Here is a 22,186-nt window from a genome sequence, read left to right as displayed (position 1 = left end):
CCTCGAATACCTTCGCAAACTTTCTCAGAAGTGGTTGAAGATCATTCATAGAATTACCAAGTTGGTTCACGACAGCCCAGTTCAGTTTAATCTTCCTTAACCAATATCTCCCAAACAATGCTGGAAAGTTACCTGGAACAATGTGAAGAGGTACCTCCACTTTCTGCCCATTAACTTCCACAGTCCCCTTGATGAAGCCCTTCAGCAGCACAACCTCCTCGGTAAATGTCCTCAAGACGACATCAGGTGGTTGCAATAGCAGATACTTTAATTTCTGATGGTATATCAACTCAGGTATTAGTGATATTGAGGCAACTGTGTCCACTTCCATCGTAATAGTGTTCACATTTAATCTTGGATAGATTGAAAGTCGTTGCTCTTTTTTTTGTACTGCTAGAACACCAAGTTTACATTCCTTAAGCTAGCTTGACAATTTGATACTCAGTGAGTCTTCAGTTGAATCACTTAACTGGTAAACTCACCCAGTATTTTTCTTGGTGCACTTATTTTGTGCTGATGAAGGTTGGCGTGACCAACATGCCTTGGCAATGTGACCATCTTTACCACAATTTTTGCCGCTGTTCTCCTTCCTCCAACAGTCTCCAGCTATATTCCCCACTTGGTTGCAGTGATAAGATGGTAGGTTCTTGCTGAACCTGTTTCTCACAGTCTCCATCTTATGGACTTTAACTCGAACTCCAATCAGCGAAGTTCTCTCACAGCAAGTTCCATGGACATTGCGATTTCTATCGCAAATTTTAGGGTTAATACACCTTCAGTCAATAATTTCCTTTGGCTGGCTTCATTCCTGAGGCCACAAACTAATCGGCTACTAATTGTATCATCCAAAGTCTAGTCAAATTTACAGTACATTGATAGCTTTTGCAGTGATGCAACAAATTGTGAAATGTTTTCCCCTTCCTCCTGTGCATGACAGTGGAAACGGAATCTTTCAGTGATTAATAATGGATGGGGAGAGAAATGTTCTTGCAACACAGTCACTAACTCATCATATGACTTATCTCCAGTTTTAGCTGAATGTACTAAATTCTGGAGTAACTTGAAGGCTTTCCTCCCAACTGAGCCGTTGCAGGTCTGCCGATGTCTGATTGGTTTTAAGGAATGACTGGGACCTTCCCTCATAAGAGTTCCATGTCTCCTCCCCATCAAACGCATCCATGGTGCCTTTTCTTCCCACCATCTTTGGGCTGCAGGTCCCTGATCTGTGCCGCTCAGCCTTCAGCCTGTTTTCCCTGCCGTGCATTTCCTCTCTGTTTTAAGCAGACAAACACACAGTGCACAAGCAGAATTGCTGTTTCTGGGTCTTGTATCGATTCCCGGGCAGTAGATTGTAGAGTTGGCAACCCCAAGGTTCGCATACTCACGCCCCTTTCAGTGCCTCGAGTGCGATCTACGTAGCTCTACCCACTACAACAGTAAGTGTATTAAAAGCTTCAATCCTACGTTTGAAGTAAGCCCCCAGTAACTCGCAGTTGTCTTTTGAAACCCTCTGCTTGCATTAGCGGCTGTCGCAATTGACCGGATGATTCATCGACTCCCCACTACTATCTGTACAGTGACCAAGTATTTACTTAAGATTTGTTTTCACTTGCCACAATGATGATTTTGCCTTGGAAGTCAAAAATGGCCCATAATCTGCGAGTATCGGTGGAAAGCCATGGCCTACCGATACTGGAAGAATAAACTGCATACTTAAGATTAAGGTGATTATTATTTATAAGTGAACATATTGATTTGTTATGTTGTAGGTGTAACATAAGCAGCTTCCTTGTGGTGCACTTGACAAAGGAAGGTTCAGACGTGGAGATAACTTCAACACGTTTATTAAACTATTTACACTTCTATTACTCGGGTTCGACACTACTGCTAATCCTACTATAGCTACCCAGACTGACTAACCAGCTGCTGCCATCCACGTGGTGGGTGTAATATTGAATCAACCCTGTGTCTGTTCTCACTGACTGTCTCCACTGGAAAGAGGCAGATCATGTGTGTGGTGCCCTTTATATATGGGTTGGTGTAGTGCCCCCCTGTGGTCATGTCACCTCCTTGTGTATCGTGAATGTCTATTGGTCATATCCTATCTACTTGATCTATTGGTTGAGTGTGTGCGTGTGATGTTTCTAGTGCTCCCTCTAGTGTCTAGCTAGCCTACATGTATTTACATTGATGCACATCACCACACATATGTTTTGTTATTTGTTTTAAATCTGTGAAACTATTTAAATCTGCGCTATACTTTCAAATAACTTTACGTTTGACAAGCTTAAAAGTGTTGTATGTTTTAATTTAATTTATGGTCATAAGATTTTAAAAGTACCCCGGGGCTTTTGCTGTCACTGTCCTTGTAACATCTGATTTTTTTTTTATTCGTGTTTATAGAATCACTGCAGGGCAGAAGAAAGCCATTCGTCCCATCGCGTCTGCACCAACATTCCAAACGAGCACCCTGCCCAGGCCCACACCCCCACCCTATCCCTGTAACCCCACCTAACCTTTGGACACTAAGGGGCAATTTAGCATGGCCAATCCACCTAACCTACACATCTTTGGACTGTGGGGAAACCGGAGTACCCGGAGGAAACCCACGCAGACACAGGGAGAACGCGCAGACTTCGCACAGTCACCCAATGTCCGAACTGAACACAGGTCCCCGGTGTTGCGAGGCAGCAGTGCTAACCGTGAAACAGTGTCATATTTTGGTGTCTTCAGTGCAATATTTGTTCCATCGACAGCCCCGATTATCTTTGGCCAGCCAGCAATCCTCTAGAATTCAATAGACCTCTTCTTTATCTTCACAGGGGATGTGTTAAATATAATAAACTCTGAAACCTTGCGATAAATTGCATTTATTAACTGGTGAATGCAGGTCTCAGCATCATTCGGTGAAACGTTACATATGTCACTAATGCAAAAAAAATCAGCTATGTTGTGAGCTTCATTTCCACTGTTAAGGCAGTGCGGCAGTTAGAGTTCAGCTTCAGGACTTCCTTCAACATTTCACAAAGGTGTCCCATTGCTTCCTTGTTGAAGCAGTCTCCTGCACACATCTCCTCTGGCACCATCGCATATGATGTCCTTTGACTGTACACTCTAAGGAGTTGGTAATTGATTTGCTTCCTCACCGGGTAGAGATGATGCCTTACTCTTCTCTCATGATTCCTGCGCGCACATCAATGCCTCAAAAGGAGTTCAAGGATTTTAAGAAGCCAAGCTATAAGTGTGATGTTCCAGTGGAGGTGAAACATGACTACAATTTTTATTAGTGTCACAAGTAGGCTTAAATTAACATAACACTGCAATGAAATGACTGCGGAAATTCCCTAATCGCCACACTCTAGGGTCTGTTCGGACACACTGAGGGAGAATTCAGAATGTCCAATTTACCGAGACTTGTGGGAGGAAACCGGAGGAAACTCACGCAGACACGGGTAGAACATGCAGACTCTGCACAGACAGTGACCCAAGCCGGGAATCGAACCCGCGTCCCTGGTGCTGTGAAGCAACAGTGCTAACCACTGTGCTGCCCTGCCGCCCTTACAGATTTTGAATCTGCACCGGATTCTTCAATACCTGTCAGAGAGATATTTCGCAGTACCCTACAGGTGGCTTGCATACATAAACTAAGGCATTAAACTTTGTTAAAGCATTTGAATTAATCATTGTGGCTTGCAAGGATAAACATTACATCAGGGAGAATCTTTAACTGCACAGCTTAAAATCCAAATGTACTTTAGCTCCAAATCAGCTGTGAGGACAGGCGTGCTAACATTAGTGCCCTTGAAGAAGTCGATAGCACCAGTATTGAGGCAATGATCATCAGCTGGGCTGGCCATATGCTTAGGATGTCAGAGTCCCGACTGTCAAAGCAAATCTTCTTCACTTCAATTGATTGCTTAAGATTACATACACTCCAAACCCACTTCATCCATTATAGTTCCTTTCATGGAATAACATCCTCATGACAAACCAAAGTTCAAAGAATCTTTCTTGCACTTTCTGTGACTCCAAACTCATTTTATTCAGTAAAGCACCTTTTTAATGGAATTAACAGCCTCATGAGAAATCAAAGTTCATTATATATATATCTTCCTTTCACTTCATTTGCATTTTAAACATATTTATAAACGCTAAACACTAATAGTATTAACCCACCAAAACAATGTCCGATGTCTCCTGTTTCTGCTCGATGATCCTGGACCGAGGAAGAAAATTGCAAATAATAAAATATAAAAGCTCACCTAACATCAGGGCATGCCGGCCAAGTTAGCACTGCCCCTGGATTTTCAATTCAGTAGGTACAGCGCAGCACATCAAGACAAACGCGTGAAAAAAAAACAGACAGGAAGTTTAAACGTGGCACGCTTCCAGCGCGCATGTCTGCCCTTCAGGCTGGTCTGCCATACATGTGTGGTGGACAATCAACTTAAGTTTGAGAACGGACAGGTAGTTATGGGCCGATATTTACCTGACCTCACTCCGATGGTGTTTGGGCCTGAACCTCCGTCGATTATTCCATTTTCTGGCTCAGAAACTCATCGTCGAAAGTTGTTTTTCCCTCTTTATGTTTACGGCCCAGACCTCATCACCAGTTCTCTTTTGTTATGTTCTCTGTTTCAACCCCAAAGAGAAAGAATCAGAGGTGACCAATGTCAAGTTTGTACAACATAGTGCAAGGGGTTTATTCACAAGATGTTGCTCAAATAGGGTACAATGGGGAACTCCACAGAAACTCACGAAATGCTCCAATGATGTCATTGTGTAACGCTTGACATTACACCAGCCAATGGTGTTCTCTGATACATAACATTTACTGCAGAGAGTTGTAAGGCTGGGTCATTAAGTATATTCAAGGCTGAGACAGACAGATTTTTAATCAGTAAGGGAATGAAGGCTAATGGGGATAAGGCGGGAAAGTGGAGTCTCGGATTATCATCTGAGGTCAGCCATGGTGTCATTAAATGGTGGAGCACACTCAATGGGTCAAATAACCTACTTCTGCTCCTGTGTCTTAATATCTTATTGTGCAATGCACTTTTGAGGCGTATAAACCTTCCAGTTTCCTTTTAGAAAATTAGAACTATCGCAGAAGGGGGCAGAGTGCCCACTGAATATTTCTCTGGTTGTCGAGGGGTTGGTATCGGAAAGCAAATAGCTTTTCTGTCCAACTTCCCTACAACTGATACTCAGGGATTCAGGTACAGTACTTTGAATATTGATGGATGTTCATAGCTGATGTTTGCTGTATCATTGTATTTTTAAATCTTTTAATACAATTATCTATTAGAGAATCATAGAATCATAGAATGTCTACAGTGCAGAAGGAGGCCACTTGGCCTATCGCGTCTGCACCGACACTCTGAAAGAGTACTCCACCCAAGGCTTGTCCGCCCTATTCCTATAACTCCTTAATCTAACCGACACCCTGGCCACTAAGGGACGATTTAGCATGGCCAATCCACCTAAGCTGCACATCTTTGGACTGTGGGAGGAAACCGGAGCACCCGAAGGAAACCCACGCAGGCACGGGGAGAAAGTGCAAACTCCGCACAGAGTCACCCGAGGCTAGGATTGAACCAGGGTCCTGGCGCTGTGAGGCAGCAGTGCTAGCCACTGTGCCACCATGCCACCCAGAGCTAAGACTATGTTTTATATCTTTTATAATTATTAACGTTGCAATGGACTTATCCACTTTAAAGTGCATTGCGGGTTAAATGGTTCTGTAATAAATTTTAAAATGAATCATTAATATAACGTCTCTTGTAGCCTTCTGCATGCAGTATAATAACCCACCTCGCTTGTATTTTCTGAAAGTAGGAAGATATCATTTTTGAAGTGATTCCCCGGGCCCCTTTAATACCCTGGTAGTTATAACTTGGCTAGTTAAGTATTAACAGACTACCTGGAAGAAGGTAATATCCCTTAGGGATATTGCTTGGGGGAGAATGGTTCACTTTCTCAGGCGCAGAATAAGTGTCTCTGTGAAGTGACTGCCTTGATCTCAAGTGCGGGTGATTGTTGAAGGAGATCTCCTGATCCAGGGTAGTCCCCATTTGGACTAGAGTTACAATCCACTTCACTACAAGGCACAAGTCAGGCGTGTAATGGAATTCTGCACCCCTTGCCTGGATGAGTGCAGCTCCAACACCACTCAAGAAGCTCACACCATCCAGGATAAAGCAGCCCGCTTGATTGCCACCCCATCTACAAACATACATTCCCTCCACCATCGACGCAGAGTAGCAACAATGCATACCATCTACAAGATGCACTGCAGCAATTCACCAAGATAGCACCTTCCAAACCGGCGACCTCTACCGCCCAGAATGACAAGAAAGGCAGATGCGTGGGAAGTTCCCCTCCAAGCCATACACCATCCCAGTTTGGGACTATATCGCCATTCGATGGATGGATCCACATCCTGGACCTCTCTTCCCAACAGCAAGCACTGTGGCTGTATCTACACCACATGGACTACAGCGGTTTAAGCAGGCAACTCACCACCATCTTTTCTAGGGCAATTAGATGGGCAATAACAGTTGGTCTAGCCAGCTGCACCGACATCCCATAAAAGAATAAATTTAAAAACTCAATCTCTCCAGTAATATTCACTTTGGTAAGTGATTATCAGACATTTTAGCTACATGACCAGCCTAACTCAGTTGGGTCTGTCTCAATACACTGAACGCTTGGCAAGCCAGCTCGGGTGAGCACCTCAGTGCCTTGCTGCCTGATCTTCAGAAACGTCCGACAGCAACTCAAGTACTAATTTCTTGGCATGACACTGGTACACACGCCAAAGCTAGGATATTGCGGCCCTGCCCGCCTGGTGGGATATTATGTCCCTCAGAAGTGAATGGAGATTTAAATGACTCGCCACATCCACCGGGATGGAGACACACTACAGCAGGGCCAGAAAATCCTGGCCCAAGTCTCGTATGTATGAAACTAATGGGCAGGACTATTGATCTATAGACTTTCAGGCAGATTTACTCCTCTTCTTTCCCAGACTGATATTCAAAGTCTGCTGAAGGCTACACTTGCTTTGGCAAATCTCACATGTATCCTGTTGGCAATATAGGCATCTCGGGAGAGTGTGCTGCAGAGATTAACTTGTCCATTGTTGACAGATTTTGGTCATGGGCTGCAACCTTGGGCTTTCCTGGAGCAGGCTGGTACATTCCTTCAATTTTCTTCATCCTGATCATAAGACCTAAATTGTCCCATGCACTGAAGAACAGTCCGTACTACATCGCATGTCCAACTCTGAACCGGCAGCTAGAGCACGTAATCATCCGCAAAGAGGGGATCACAAAGTATGTCCGTGGAGACTATAAAGATCCAGGGTGCCCAAAGAGGTAAGTTGATTGCAGTTTATTTAAGGTCAAAGACATGGCCGCTATGATGGCATACAACACAATAAGTCCTGGTCAGGACTACAAAAGTGTGGATCCCAGTTTGGGCAGTACTTTTACAGAGCAAGGTAACAAGTCCCAACTGGGTGGGCCTCCTTCCACTAATGGGAAAGTCCCACGGGGAGATCGATTAGTGTATCCCCGTGGGTCTTTGTCTGGAGTCATTTCAGAGTGACCAGCTTCCCATCCATGCCAGGAACAGTACTTTGGAAACCATTGGAGTCTAAGGGGTAGAGCTTTCTACAGGCTGACTGCACACTTTGGAGTGGCTATTTGCAAGTAAAATTGTGTAAGCTGGACTAATTTTGGACACTATTGTCTGGTTGTATGGTAACACGTCCCCAATTCAAACTTGTGAATCTTTATTTAAGCATATCGCTACTCTGCTCCACAGTGACCCTCGTAGCTATATGTGATCATTATAGATTTTCCTTCAGGTATTAGGCAGCTAAGATTGCTATGGATTGCCTTGATTGCACTGCAGATATCAATACAACCTTCTTAACAGCATAGATTGCCTTAAAATGAATGATTCATGACAACTTCAGGATAGCAGGCTTTAATCCATATGATTCTGCATGTTTGGTCATAGGCCAGTTACTCATTCATCAATAATACCGCACACTTTAGGGAATTCAACGAAATGGTAAAACTACAATCTCTCTGGTGTCCCAGTTGAATGGAATAAAAGAAGCAAACACATCTGTGCAGTACACTCCAGCTTTGGAGATTTGCCAGATGTGTCCTGATGCTGCTTTGACAGGCCCAGTAGCATTAATGTTTCGTACCTTGACACACATAAACAGAGCCACCCCTGTGGTGAAGTGCATTACAGACCCTGACTGTAAGAGTGCAAATGCTCACTTTACAGTTTTCTATGGACCTGTCCTTCCCTTATAGAATCATAGAATTTACAGTGCAGAAGGAGGCCATTCGGCCCATCGAGTCTGCAACGGCTCTTGGAAAGAGCACGCCACCCAAGGTCTACACCTCCACCCTATCCCCATAACCCAGTAACCCCACCCAACACTAAGGGCAATTTTGGACACTATGGGCAATTTAGCATGGCCAATCCACAAAACCCGCACATCTTTGGACTGTGGGAGGAAACCGGAGCACCCGGAGGAAACCCACGCACACACGGGGAGGATGTGCAGACCCCGCACAGACAGTGACCCAAGCCGGAATCGAACCTGAGACCCTGGAGCTGTGAAGCATTTGTGCTATCCACAATGCTACCGTGCTGCCCCACAAGGGTAGGCACCACAAAGGAACATTTCTGCTTTAACCACTTGGGCCTCTTCGTCCTTGTGAACTTGCTTTCAGCAACTTCCCCATTCAGACCCTGGTGTCCTCTACCCATGTAGGTTTGAACTCCATCCCTTTTGAGTCTGTCTGTAGTTTGATGCTCGATCAATAACTCCAGAAGCGAGATTGGAAGACAATTGAAGGCTACATTAGACTATATATTTCCCCCAGCAGCGCAGGTACAGAATGCAGCTGCTGGGGAGGCACAGGCTCTTATACTCTGCCTTACTGGGCGGAACCAGCAGGCAGGCTTCACCAATGATATTGCTGTCTCAGGTACCTCCCACACCAATGGTCTTACAGCATCGACCTGGGTACCGTAATACCCCTAATACCCACTACCACACAGTTGCAGACTCTGCACCATTTCTCTCTCCCCACTCACTCACTTGCCTCTCTTTCTTCCTAATAATTAACACTGTTGGGACTCTGGATTGATCTTTCAATAATATCTGCACCCGCTCCACCCCCTACACCTCACCCCTCACTGTCAGTCTTCCCAGTCATCCTGCAGCCCCCAATAACCTCAGCCACTAGACATCTTCGCTCAGCTGCTCACAGAGAGTCCTCTACTTGCAGAAGACATGAAGGCTGACACAGTGTCTTTACCTCTGGAGGTACATTCATGGAGAGAACTCTCCCATTTCCACCATTCAGCTATTCCTCCCACTGCGACACCTTTTGTCACATTTAAAGCTGCATTCTGATGTCTGAGCAGTTCCTTTTGCTGTTTTTCTCCTCAGTCACAGAACCCTGAAGAATAAGATACCATCTCGAAGGAGGAAATTGCACCTGAGGCTATAACATCATCACCAGCAAGGAGTTTGCAAACCACTTGCAATAGAGAGTAAATTTGAGAGGTTTCCACATGGTGGCTCAGCAGACTTTGGTGGCAGGGGCAGAACAAGAGATGGCCCAACAGAGAGTGAGTTAATTGTGCTCATTCCATTGATTAATAATAATCGTTTAGTGTCACAAGTATGAAGTTACTGAGAAAAGCCCCTAGTCACCACATTCCAGCGCCTGCTCAGGTAAGCAGGTATGGGAATTGACCCCACGCTGCTAGCCTTGTTCTTCATTACAAACCAGCTGCCTAACCCACTGAGCTAAAACTCAGCTTCATCCTCAGCTTCATCCAATTTGACCTCATCAGCCGGTGATTCCTCCTGCAGCTCTGCTACCTCCAATTACAGTCCTCTCTTTGTTGCCACTTTGTGTAACAAGTAGCACAACAAACATGTTGTAGGTAAACCCTGACCTAACCAGAACTTGAGCCTTTGCTATAATAGTGCGGCCACTGATATCCCTAATTGTCTCTGTTGGCATTGATTGTATCATCAGGTGTGTCATCAGCCACATGTTCCGGGAGGTGTCCCTTTTCCACCCATAACCAACCTCTGCCATTCCTGGAAGATGTAACAGTGGAGGTTGGGTGAGTGTTCTAGGAGGAAGGCATTGTGAGTTAGCTATAAAACTGGCAGACACTGGCATGATCCTGCTGAAGTGATCACACATTTGTTGTGCATTAATTAACTGACTGCTCTTTGTTCTAAGAAGATCTGATGGCCTTCTGTTGCCTTGATGGCTGCATGAACAAAGTCTACAGCCCTGGATGCCCATGTGAATTGCCTTGGACATTTTGTTATATAAGGGAATTCTCTAAATGCATTTGTTGTTAATTTTGTTGGACATGAGAGAACAGAACACTGTTGAAAATCCCAGCGCTCTTTATTTTTGAAAGTTCAGGAGCAGTTTTAAGCCCCCTAAAATAAGTGGGGCTGGGACATGTTGGAAGTAAAATTGTAGAAAGCTTCAATCCACACCCTAGTCCACCTCAAACACACTGTTATTATCTGGCTGATGTCAATTGCCATGAAAACCAAATCCCAAAGGGAAACCTGGCCCATGTATTACAACTCTTTTTTTTAATATTCTGACCACGAGAAGATAATTTAACTGAATTCAGAAGCCATAAAATCCAGTAGACTTCTGGGTTTTTAACATTAAATTAAAACATTTATTAACAAAAGAAAATAAAACTGAAACACACAGGATTACATTTACACCATTGAAATTAGACTTACAGAACATTCCCCCCAAATACTTCCTACTTGACTGGATTCATTGGGGAGGCAGTGGCGTAGTGGTATTGTCACTGGACTGGTAATCCAGAGATGAAGCATAATGCTCTGGGGACCTGGGTTAGAATCCCGCCAGGGCAGATGGCAAATTGTTAACCCAATAAAAACAATTTGGAAACAAAAGTCTAATGATGACCATGAAATCATTGTTTATTGCCGCATAAAACACACCTATGTTTTGTTATGCTCTTGACGTAGCATAAGCTGCTTCCTTGATGTGCATTCTGACAAAGGAAGGTTCAGACTTGGAGATAGCTTTAACACATTTATTAAACTATTAACAATTCTCCTACTTGGATTCCTCGCTACTGTTAATCCTTCTATTGCTACTCAGACTGAAGAACCAGTCTGCTACAATCCACGTGGTGGGTGTGATGCTCAATCAACTCTGTGTCTGTACTCACTGAGAGTCTCCACTGGAAAGAGACTGAGCATGTGTGATGTGTCCTTTTATATGGGTTGGTGTAATGCCCTCCTGTGGTAGTGTCGCCTCTATGTGTATCGTGACTGCCCATTGGTCGTGTCCTATCTTACTGACCTATTGGTTGAATGTCTGTGTGTCATGTCTCTGGTGCTCCCTCTAGTGTCTAGCTAGGTGTAGTGTATGTACATTAACCCTTTGTGTACTTACAGTGATGTATATCACCACATCCCCCCTTTTATCGTGTTACATATTTTCTGTACAGTGTTAAAGAAAATTGAACAAACTAGGTAGATACGTGATGCTATGTACAAGTTATGATAACTGTGATGACAATCCAATATGATACAAGACCAAATCATAGTTGCGATGGCTTTGAGGATAAGACAATACAAAATAAAAGTTATGAGTCCAAAGTTCATGAATTTATATGGTCTGGTATGGAAGTGTCAATGGTGACGTTGTCATTCCCTTGTGAACGCCGTCAGTGTCCTGGTGTTTGGTCATCAGGAGGTGTTCAAGGGTTCAAATCACTTCATTGATTGATTTGGAGTCTGTGTCTTTTTTTTTTCGATGCTTATGGTCGCAATTCTTGATGGCATCTATCCTGAAAGCCAGGTTGCCTGTTGGTAGTACAGCAAACGTGAATTGGTAAGATGCATCATCCTGCCATGGTATGTCATTGTACTGAGCTGAGCAGTAACAGTGTCCCTCATTTGCAGAGTTGTACCATGTTGTACCAGTCGTAGTTTCATTGTTGTCGTTTATGTCTTGGTCGTTTTCGTTGTCGTTCTTATTGTTGTCGTTCTTGTTGTTGTTTTTGTCATGCTTGTTTCCGTTTTTGTTGTTTTCGCTGTTGTTCTTGTTGCATTGCATGTTGTTTTCATTGTTGCTGTTGCGCTCAATGAGTGTTCCGTTTGGATGATGTGAGTCATTGTCACAGTTATTGGTGTCAGCGTCCTTTGTGGTATCTGTTGTTTCCTTGAGCATGCCATCACTGAGTTTGCGGCGCTCCCCGTCTGGAGTCATGTCCGGCTTACTTGACTCAGCTTTGGCTTGTCGATTCTCCACATCTGGAGTCATTTCATTCAGGACTGCATTTGCTTGTGGAGAGGCTCGAGCGGATGAGGTGTGAATTAACGTGGTGTCACCGGAGTCACCAGTAGTCTCACTGTGATTGTCTTCTTTAACCTGTTTTAGGAGCTGCTCCCCCTCCTCCTGTGGCGATCCCATACTCTTATCCTCTGCAACCATCTGACTGCGGTGAGTTTCCAGCTCATGCAGCGTTTCATACAGCACCACAGCTTCTTGCTTCACCTGGGAATGTGCTATCTCAGCCCCCAGGGTTTCCTTCTTCGTGTTTAATATATCCAGCTCTTGCTGCCGAGCGTCCAACTCCTGCAACACACGTTCATTAATTGCTTTCATTGTCATATATCTGGCTTGTTTGTCTTCTGCCATGTTTTTGATGATGGTATCTGTTACATTGAGTGTTTCTTCTTGAGAATTGTGAGAATGATCTGATGTTGCATTGATGTTGGTGACATCAGTCATTTGTGGTTAATTTGATTCCTCTGCTTTGCTTCCTTGGTACTCCTCTTCTAGAGTCATTTCTGGTTCACTTGAATCATCTGTGATCTCTTTGTGCTCTTCTTCTGGAGTTATTTCTGGTTCATTTGAATCACCTTTTGTTTCTTGGTGCTCCTCTTCAGGAGTCAAAATCTTCAAGATTTCTATTAATGTGGTCTCTCTGGACTCTTGGTTAGCCGTCCTCTGATTATTGAGTGTTTCTGTGCAGACGAGCTGAGATATATCAGTCTCGCTGTGATCCTGCACATCCTGGATGGGAATTGTGATTTCTTTGTCACATGTCTCACATACAGTGGGTAGACTTTCAGTGTCTTCTTGGTGGTTAAATGAGCTGGGTAGACTTTCATAGTCTTCTTCTGGTGGCTCAAATAAGCTTGATAAATCTTCATGGTCTTGTTCATGCATGGAGTGTTTGCTTGATTCCATTTTTGAGTCTGTCACTGAGCTGTCTGTGGAGGCTTGCGTCGCTCTCTTTGTGGAGACTTGCGTCGCTCTCTTTGTGGAGGCTTGTATCGCTCTCTTTGTGGAGTCTTTCATCACTTGCTCTGTGGAGTCCTTCATCGCTCTCTCTATGGAGTGCTTCATCACTCTCTCTGTGGAGTCTGTCATCGCTCTCTTTGTGGAGTTGTGCAGTGTTCTCGCTGTAGAGTCGATCTGTGCTCTCTCAACGGAGTTGTTCTGTGCTCTCTGTGTGGCATCGTCTTCGTCTTGGGTATTGCTGTCATCCAATGTACCGACCATCTGCCATGACACCATGGTATTGGATTCATCTACCATGAGAAGAGTCGTATTGAGCTTTTCAACCGTGTTGCTGATGCCGTGATCAGCATATCCGAATAACTCAGCCATGTCTGAGCAGTATTGTGTGTATTGGTCGTTGGACAAATCATCGCTTTTTGTTTCGGAGCTGTGATCGTTCTCTTCATGTTCAATGAACAAATCGGCTTGTGTGGAGGCTGGGACCCTTCGTGGTGCGTGGACCACTCTCTGTTTCTTGTCGTCCAGCCGCAGCATAATCCTGCACTCACGAGTCGGGATGTCATATATGCTGGGCTGAAGATTCCCCAATCCGAAGAACTCATCGTCGGGGTCTTCACGGTACAACACCTCTAGTTGTGGTTCGGATTTGGTACTGGGGTAGCCATCTCCCAAGATGAAATCATCATCTGAGTTGTAATCTTCTAGGACCATACCATCACGTTTTGTGTCGGAGCTGGCATTGGGCTCGCGATGTCCAAAGAAGAATTCATGGTCTGAGTCATAGTCTTCAAGGACTGTATCATCTCTTTGGGAGGTGCTAACTGCTTGTTGCAGGATTCTACGGAGATTACTTTCAGCTACTGGTCGAATTTCAGGCATTGTGCTGTCGTTCCAGGTGAAAGAATCGTTTTTACGGCTTTAAATTCTTTTTCCGTGTTTTGGGACATTTCCCCTTTAAGTGGGCGTGGTCCAGGGCCTCTGACATCATGAACCATGTGACGTAGTGCGTAGGAAGCGATTGTGCATGCGCAGATCGCTGTTCCTTTACTTGGGGCCTTTTTCGCAATTGCGCATGTGCGGCTTCTCGCGCATGCGCAAACGGACCTTCCCGTTCTGTGCGCTCTTCGCACAACTGCGCATGTGCAGCACCTTTTCCAAGATGGCTGCAATTCAAAACTGCTGCTCGTTGCTGCAAGCCTACCTCGCGGTGAGTTTTGGCGCCTCTTTTACCTTTTCTTCTTGTATGTTCCTCGCAGAATTCTTGGAATTTGTCTAGGACTGGCTGGAAGTCGCTCTTGTTTTGCCCCTTTGAGTATTTGAAGGTCTGGAAGATTTCAGCTGCTTCTGGACCCGCGATGGTAAGTAGAAGCTTTATTTTTTCTGCATCCGCCACACCATCTAGGTCGGACGCTACCAGGTAGATTACGAATCTCTGCCTGAACCAACGCCAGTTTTCACTGAGATTGCCTTGGTATCTGAGCTGCTGTGGAACCGGAATGTCGAACATCATCTTGCCTGGCTGCTGTTGCTGGTTGTCACTGCTTGCTGAGTTTTAACTATATGGATTTTAACAGTCACTCCTGGGTACCATGTTTTGTTATGCTCTTGATGTAGCATAAGCTGCTTCCTTGATGTGCACTCTGACAAAGGAAGGTTCAGACTTGGAGATAGCTTTAACACGTTTATTAAACTATTAACAATTCTCCTACTTAGATTCGACGCTACTGTTAATCCTTCTATTGCTACTCAGACTGAAGAACCAGTCTGCTACAATACACGTGGTGGGTGTGATGTTCAATCAACCCTGTGTCTGTACTCACTGAGTGTGTTCACTGGCAAGAGACTGAGCAAGTGTGATGTGTCCTTTTATATGAGTTGGTGTAATGCCCTCCTGTGGTAGTGTCACCTCTATGTGTATCGCGAATGCCCATTGGTCGTGTCCTATCTTACTGACCTATTGGTTGAATGTCTGTGTGTCATATCTCTGGTGCTCCCTCTAGTGTCTAGCTAGGTGTAGTGTATGTACATTATCCCTTTGTGTACTTACAGTGAAGTATAGCACCACAACCTGGTTCGCTAATGTTCTTTAAGGAAGGAAATTTGCTACCCTTACTGCTTACATGTGACTCCAGATCCACAGCAATGTGGTTGACTCTTAAATACACCCTCCAATGCAATTAGGGATGGGCAAAACGTGCTGGCCCAGACAGCGATGCCCACATGGTTTGAAAGAATAAAAAAGGTAAACACCCTTTAGGCAATAATCACTTATAGATATTTAACTATAGGCATTCTAGTAATATTACCACAACTCAAACCCGCTTTTTTTCTGTAGGCAAGACTTCTCACACTCTGCTGTGGTTTTCAAGAAACGTCAAAACAAAACACTGCTTTCTGAAAAATGGACACTTTTCTGGTCTGCTTCAGTTCTTTTCCTAACATAGACCCCAGGAGATTCCAACTAAGCTCTCGACATCTCTACTTTATTACCTTTTTTCTATTTCATCTGATTCCATTGTCTTTTGCCCCTCTTTGAAACTGAATTTTCCAAGAATATGAAATCTTTCATGTTCTCCTTATTGCCTAATTTTCCGGGTCAAATAAAATTTTAAACCTCTTCCTAATTTTTCATGAACTTTCTCAAGCTATAAACCCTTTTAATCCTCTTTAAAATTTAACAGCTCAAAATCCAAACATTCACTTATCTCCTAATGAAAATTTCTGCCCAATGCTTATTTACTAATAGAAAATTAATCTGCCATCCTTACTTCAAATGCATGCCTTTAACACCTATATTCTTTTGATGTCCTAAACGTTGCAGACAATTAGTCCCCAGCATAATTAAATTATGTTCACATACAGTCACACGTGAAGACACTCAAGCCTTTTTCACAGAATAACACAACCGCCCAAAATATGAGCAAGGTGGCGCCAGAACGTGGTGACTCTCTGCGTGCTCCCTCACACAGATCCCCTTCCTACATTACTTATAACCGTACTAACCTTATAAAACTTAATTCCAACATTAATACCTGCCCACCAAACCTCTTCCCTATGGCGCTGCAACTTGAAAACTTATTTAAAAGATGTAGTCCTAAGGCAGCAGAGTGGCGCAGTGGTTAGCACTACTGCCTCACGGCACCGAGGTCCCTGGTTCGATACCAGCTCTGGGTTACTGTCTGTGGAGTTTGCACATTCTCCCCGTGTTTGCATGGGTTTCGGCCCCACAACCCAAAGATGTGCAGGTTAGGTGGATTGGCCACACTTAATTGGAAAAAAAGAATTGGGTACTCTAAATTTATTTTTTTTAAAGAAAAAAAAAGATGTAGCCCTGCCTTAAATTCAACAGGCACATTGGTAAACGTATTCTTCTGGATTTCCCAACACATAAACTGCACCTCTCCCACTCCCTTCCTGCCTCCCTTTAAATAGTGGGGCCTTGAAGCCCATGGGAAATCTGACATGTTGGCTTTCCTATTTAATATTGAAAATAGACAGCTTCCAGAGAACAGAGAACGTGGACCACCAGACATTTAAAAAATTCCTGACACACTTTTCTGCAATATGAGGGGAATCAGGAAAACTGACAGACATAGCTGGTAGATTCATAAACCATCCTAGAAGTTTCCATTTTATGTACTTTCTATTTGTCATGACCATTGGATCCACCATTTTTGTATGGTTGCCTACAGTTTGGGCAGGTCCATAGAAAAATAAATGGAGTCTCTTTGCTGTTTAAGCCTTTTTACTGTAGAACAAAAAATTTTTTTAAATCAATTTAGAGTGCCCAATTCTTTTTTTTTCAATTAAGGTGCAATTTATGAGTGACTAATCCACCTACCCTGCACATCTTTTTGGATGCAGGCACAGGAAGAATGTGCAAACTCCACACGGACAGTGATCCAGGGCCAGGATTCAACCCGAGTCCTCAGCATGGTGCTAAACACTGCGCCACCGAGCTAAATTGTTTTTTTCGCTAAGAAACACTATCCCATGATAGTTGAAGATTTTATAGTATTAATAAAATTTAAACGAGGTGGATAGCCATCATACTCCAATCTTAGCATTCAATTGTTCTTAATTGTTCCCTGTAAAGTTATACATTTAAATTATTTTTTTAAAGTACCAACAGGAAATAAAAGTGATTTAGCTTGTAACAGAGAAGAATGGCTACGTGGTTTTCAGCAAGTCAAAAGCAGCATTGTATTCTAATGATTAAATTCAGAATTCTGGAAACAGTTGCAACAATAACTCAATTGGTTAAGGCAGTACACAGCTGAGACACACAGATCATAGACCAGTGGTGGGAAACCTGCGGCCTATCTGCATTATCAGTGCAGCCCATGAGATATTTTGTTGACCATTGCCCACACGCAGTGTTGCGACATTTGCTGATTTCTGTCGACGCAGTTTTTCTTTCTTTCCTACCGCTGTGACTAAAGAGTACAAAACATTGACTGTGAGAGCCTTGCAATCTGCTTCCAAAGTGCAAGTATTTGTTTTGTTTTTATCATTTGATGTTGATAGTTCTATTAATATATAAATAATTAACCATTGACTATAACTCATTGTGAAATATTTGGCATGTATTAATCTTAGTCAGGAGGTCATGGTTAGTGAACAAGCCTAATTTCAATCTTGCGACTCACTGAGATGAAGGAGGGCCACTAATGTGGCCCACTCACCAGCCTAGGTTGCCCCTCATTGGCATAGACAATGTTCAGTTTGGCCAGAGGCAATTGGCTACAGTATAGCACGGTCTGGGAATGAAAAGTCAGTCAAAGTTTCTACTCTTAATGGCTACCCGAATCATCCTGTGAGAATTATGTGTGTGAGAGAACATTAGATAAGCACAGAATCTAGCTCAACTGTGAAGCCCTCAGGGTCAAGTACTCATTACCTGCCTTGTAGTTACCAGGTAAGGTGTTTCATGCACCAGGATAGCTGTCATTTTTCATTGTGTGCTCAGTGAGAGACTTTATCGAACTGACTAGAATTTTCAGACTACAATGCTTGCCTCATGGCTGAGCCATATACTATGGCAAGTCAGTTAGTCAGGTAGTACAAGATTTCATTTCCAAAACCCAAACATCCCCCTTTTCCATGTATAAAATAAATGCAAACATCCACTTTTTCCGAAGGCCAAGAGACACATTTACATGCATGGTCATATGTGACTGTGAGTTACCCATGTTACCCATTAAATGATCCACGAAAATGTACTAATGCAGTAACAACTGTTTGTTCTATTAGTGAGTTTCTGTACATGCATTGCACACATAGGGTAGAATGTTCTAATTTTTCTGCAAAGTGGCACAGCGAACAGGAAAAATGGGGTGGAAGCTGCCGGCCCCAAGGATGACTTTGCCTCCGCATTTGTAGCCACTTAGTTAAAATAATTTATGCAGGTAGGGTAGGCTCAATAACTGTCAACGGGGTCCTCTGCTTTGTCGCCAGTGCACCCACGCCATAGGGTTTTCCAACGTCATGGGATGGCCACATTGGGAAACCCCATTGGCCGGCTGCCGGAACAGAGGATCCCGCTGCTGGCGAGGAGGGGGGTGGGGGGGCTGTGCTGGTAAACGGGGCTGGTGGGACGGAGAATCCCACCCAGTGAATGTGTGTGGAATGATTGCGTTCTTCCAGGTTTTGAAATTTAAATAGGGAGAGACTGGAGATGGCTCTTTCATTTGCAAATATTTTCCTGATTATTGTTATTCAGGATGATTTACAAAGGGAGACTAAAACAAAACTTTTGGGGTTGGCAAACTGCAGTTAACCTTAACTGAAGGGGTGATGAAGGTAGAGATAATAAAAGCCATAGCTCAGAATTTAAATTTGCCAGTGTTATGGGCCAGGTTTTAGAGAACCACAAAGTGTATCATGGAGTTAGTCTGACCCACAACTTTTAATAGATTGTGGTATGGGGAGCACAAGGCCCACTCTACAAGTGTGGTACAGCAGAAATGGAAAAGTATTTTTTAAAGCAAAACAATGTTTATTCTATGAACTCAAGTTAACCTTTTTAAAACATACAGTGAACATCTTAGCAACCATTAATTCAAATATAACCCCCAAAGAATACAACTCTAAGTAATCCTTCAAGCTTTCCTTTTAACATCCATAAGACTTAAAATACCTTTTACCAGAAGCACATCAGGTTAAAATCATTACTGTTATTAGTTTTAAATCACCAGGATAGATTTACAGTCATTAGATTACAGGGAGAGATTATACACCTTCTGGCTGTGACTGCAGCTATCCAGCTCTGAAAACGAAACTAAAACACACCCTGCAGCAAACAGCCTAAAACAAAAGTAAAAAGCTGATAGACAGCCCAGCTCCACCCACCCTCAGACATCACTGCAGTAATAAACACCCATTTCTTAAAGGTACTCTCACTATAGACACTTATATTCACACCCATTTATAAACACCATTTCATAAAGGTATTCTCACATGACACCTCCCCCCAAGAAAAACAAATAAACCATCAACTTCAAGATGGTTTCATTTTTCACCTTTTCACCATCCTTTAAGAAATGCACATGGTAATTATACTTTTTTGATTGAAAAAACAACACACGCAAACAGATATAATAATATATTCCATTTTTTTTTCTTCTTCCTCCAACTGGAATCCTTCTCGATTGACCGTCTCTTTGAACAAGAAGGTCTCTGCACGATCCGTCCATTTCTCTATGCCTCGGCATTTCTCTTTAAAGTCAGATACTTTAATTCAATCTGATCACAGAGTCCCTTTAATTTTCCAACACATGAGCATTGGTTATCACAGCTTTCAGGCAGTCCAATGCCTGTTGACACTCCTCTGTCCACTGGAAGTTGTTACACTTCTTGAGCAAGCAAATCAGTGGAGCGACCACACTGCTAAAATTGGGTACAAATTTCCGGTAAAAGTCACTCATGCCAAGAAATCGCATTATTTCCCGTCATGTCAAGGGTATCGGAAACTCCCCAATAACTTTTGTTTTCACATCCCGTGGGACCATTCAACCCTGTCCGATTGTATGGCCAAGGAAAGTGACTTGGGCCTTTCCAAGATCATTTTTGGCTAGGTTTATCACCAAACCCGCCTCCTGAAGTCAATCGAATAATTCCATCAGATGTTTGAAATGTTCTGTCCATGTCTGGCTGAAAATTACCAGATCGTCGATGTATACCGCACAATTGGGTAATCCTGAAATGACTTTGTTAGTTACAGTTGAAATGTGGCTGGGGCATTTTCCATGCCAAATGGCATAACTTTGAATTGGTATATACCATCTGGAGTCATAAAAGCTGAAATTTCCTTCGCCCTTTCGGATATAGTTTCCTGCCAGTAACCTTTAAGTAAATCCAGTTTGGGTATAAAAGATGATTGTCCCAATTTCTCAATGCTATTTTCAAAACGTGGGATAGGATAAGAGTCCGGTTTTGTAACTGCATTAACCTTTCTATAGTCCACACACAACCATTGGGTACCGTCTAGTTTAGGTACCATCACTATGGGTGAGCTCCATTGGTTGCAACCCACTTCAATGATGCCATTTTTAAGCATACTTTCATTCTCTTTGTTAACCTGTGCCAATTTTAACGGGTTAAGTCTATATGGATGTTGTTTGATTGGAACAGCATTTCCCACATCTACATCATGTATAGCCATTTTAGTTCTTCCCAATTTATCTCTACCAACTTGCCCATGTGATATCAATAATCCTTTCAGGTCAGTTTGTGTTTCCTCTGGAAGGTAACTCAACAATTTATCCCAATTTTTAAGTACATCCTCGTTTTCTAATTTAATTTGAGGTATGTCAAATTCACAGTCATCTGGATTTGGTCCGTCACTTTGTGTTAGAATCATTAAAACCTTCTCCTTTTCTTCTCCTTCCCTTTCAAAGTACCTTTTAAGCATATTCACATGACACACTCGGTGAGTCTTCCTTCTATCTGGTGTTTTTAACCACATAATTCACCTCACTTAATTTCCTTTCAATCTGATAAGGTCCACAAAACCTAGCTTTTAAAGGTTCACCTACCACTGGTAACAATACTAAAACTTTATCTCCAATGGCAAAACTACGAACTCTGGTATTCTTATCCGCTACCAGTTTCATCACATTGTGTGCAACTTTTAAATGTTGTCTAGCCAATTCACTGGCTCTATTAAATCGTTCCCTAAAATTTGACACGTAATCCAATAATGTAATTTCCGATGTCTCACTCACCAATTTTTCCTTAATCAATTTAAGTGGTCCTCTTATGACCAAAATTTAGTTCAAAAGGACTGAAGTTAGTTTACTCATTAAGTGCATCCCTAATTCCAAACAGTATGAATGGAATTCCTTTATCCCAATCCTCTGGATAATCGTGATAATAAGCCCCCAACATTGTCTTTAATGTCTGATGCCACCTTTCTAACGCTCCCTGCGATTCTGGATGGTATGCAGTTGATTTAAATTGTTTTATTCCGAAGCTATCCATAACTTCTTTGAATAACCTGGGTGTAAAATTTGATTCTTGATCCGATTGTATTTCTGTGGGTAGTCCATATCTAGTAAAGAATTTAAGTAACTCCTCCACAATCGTTTTAGCTGTAATATTACGTACTGGAATGGCCACTGGAAACCTAGTAGACACATCCATTGTAGTCAAAAGATATTGATTCCCACTTTTTGTTTTAGGAAGCGGTCCCACACAATTAATTAGGATCCGTGTAAAAGGTTCCTCAAATGCTGGAATGGGTATTAAGGGCACTGGTTTTAACACTGCTTGAGGTTTCCCTATCACTTGACATGTGTGACACGATTGAC

This window comes from Scyliorhinus torazame, chromosome 4 (genome assembly GCF_047496885.1).
Source record: "Scyliorhinus torazame isolate Kashiwa2021f chromosome 4, sScyTor2.1, whole genome shotgun sequence".
Lineage (NCBI taxonomy): Eukaryota > Metazoa > Chordata > Chondrichthyes > Carcharhiniformes > Scyliorhinidae > Scyliorhinus > Scyliorhinus torazame.
This window is presented reverse-complemented; position numbering follows the sequence as displayed.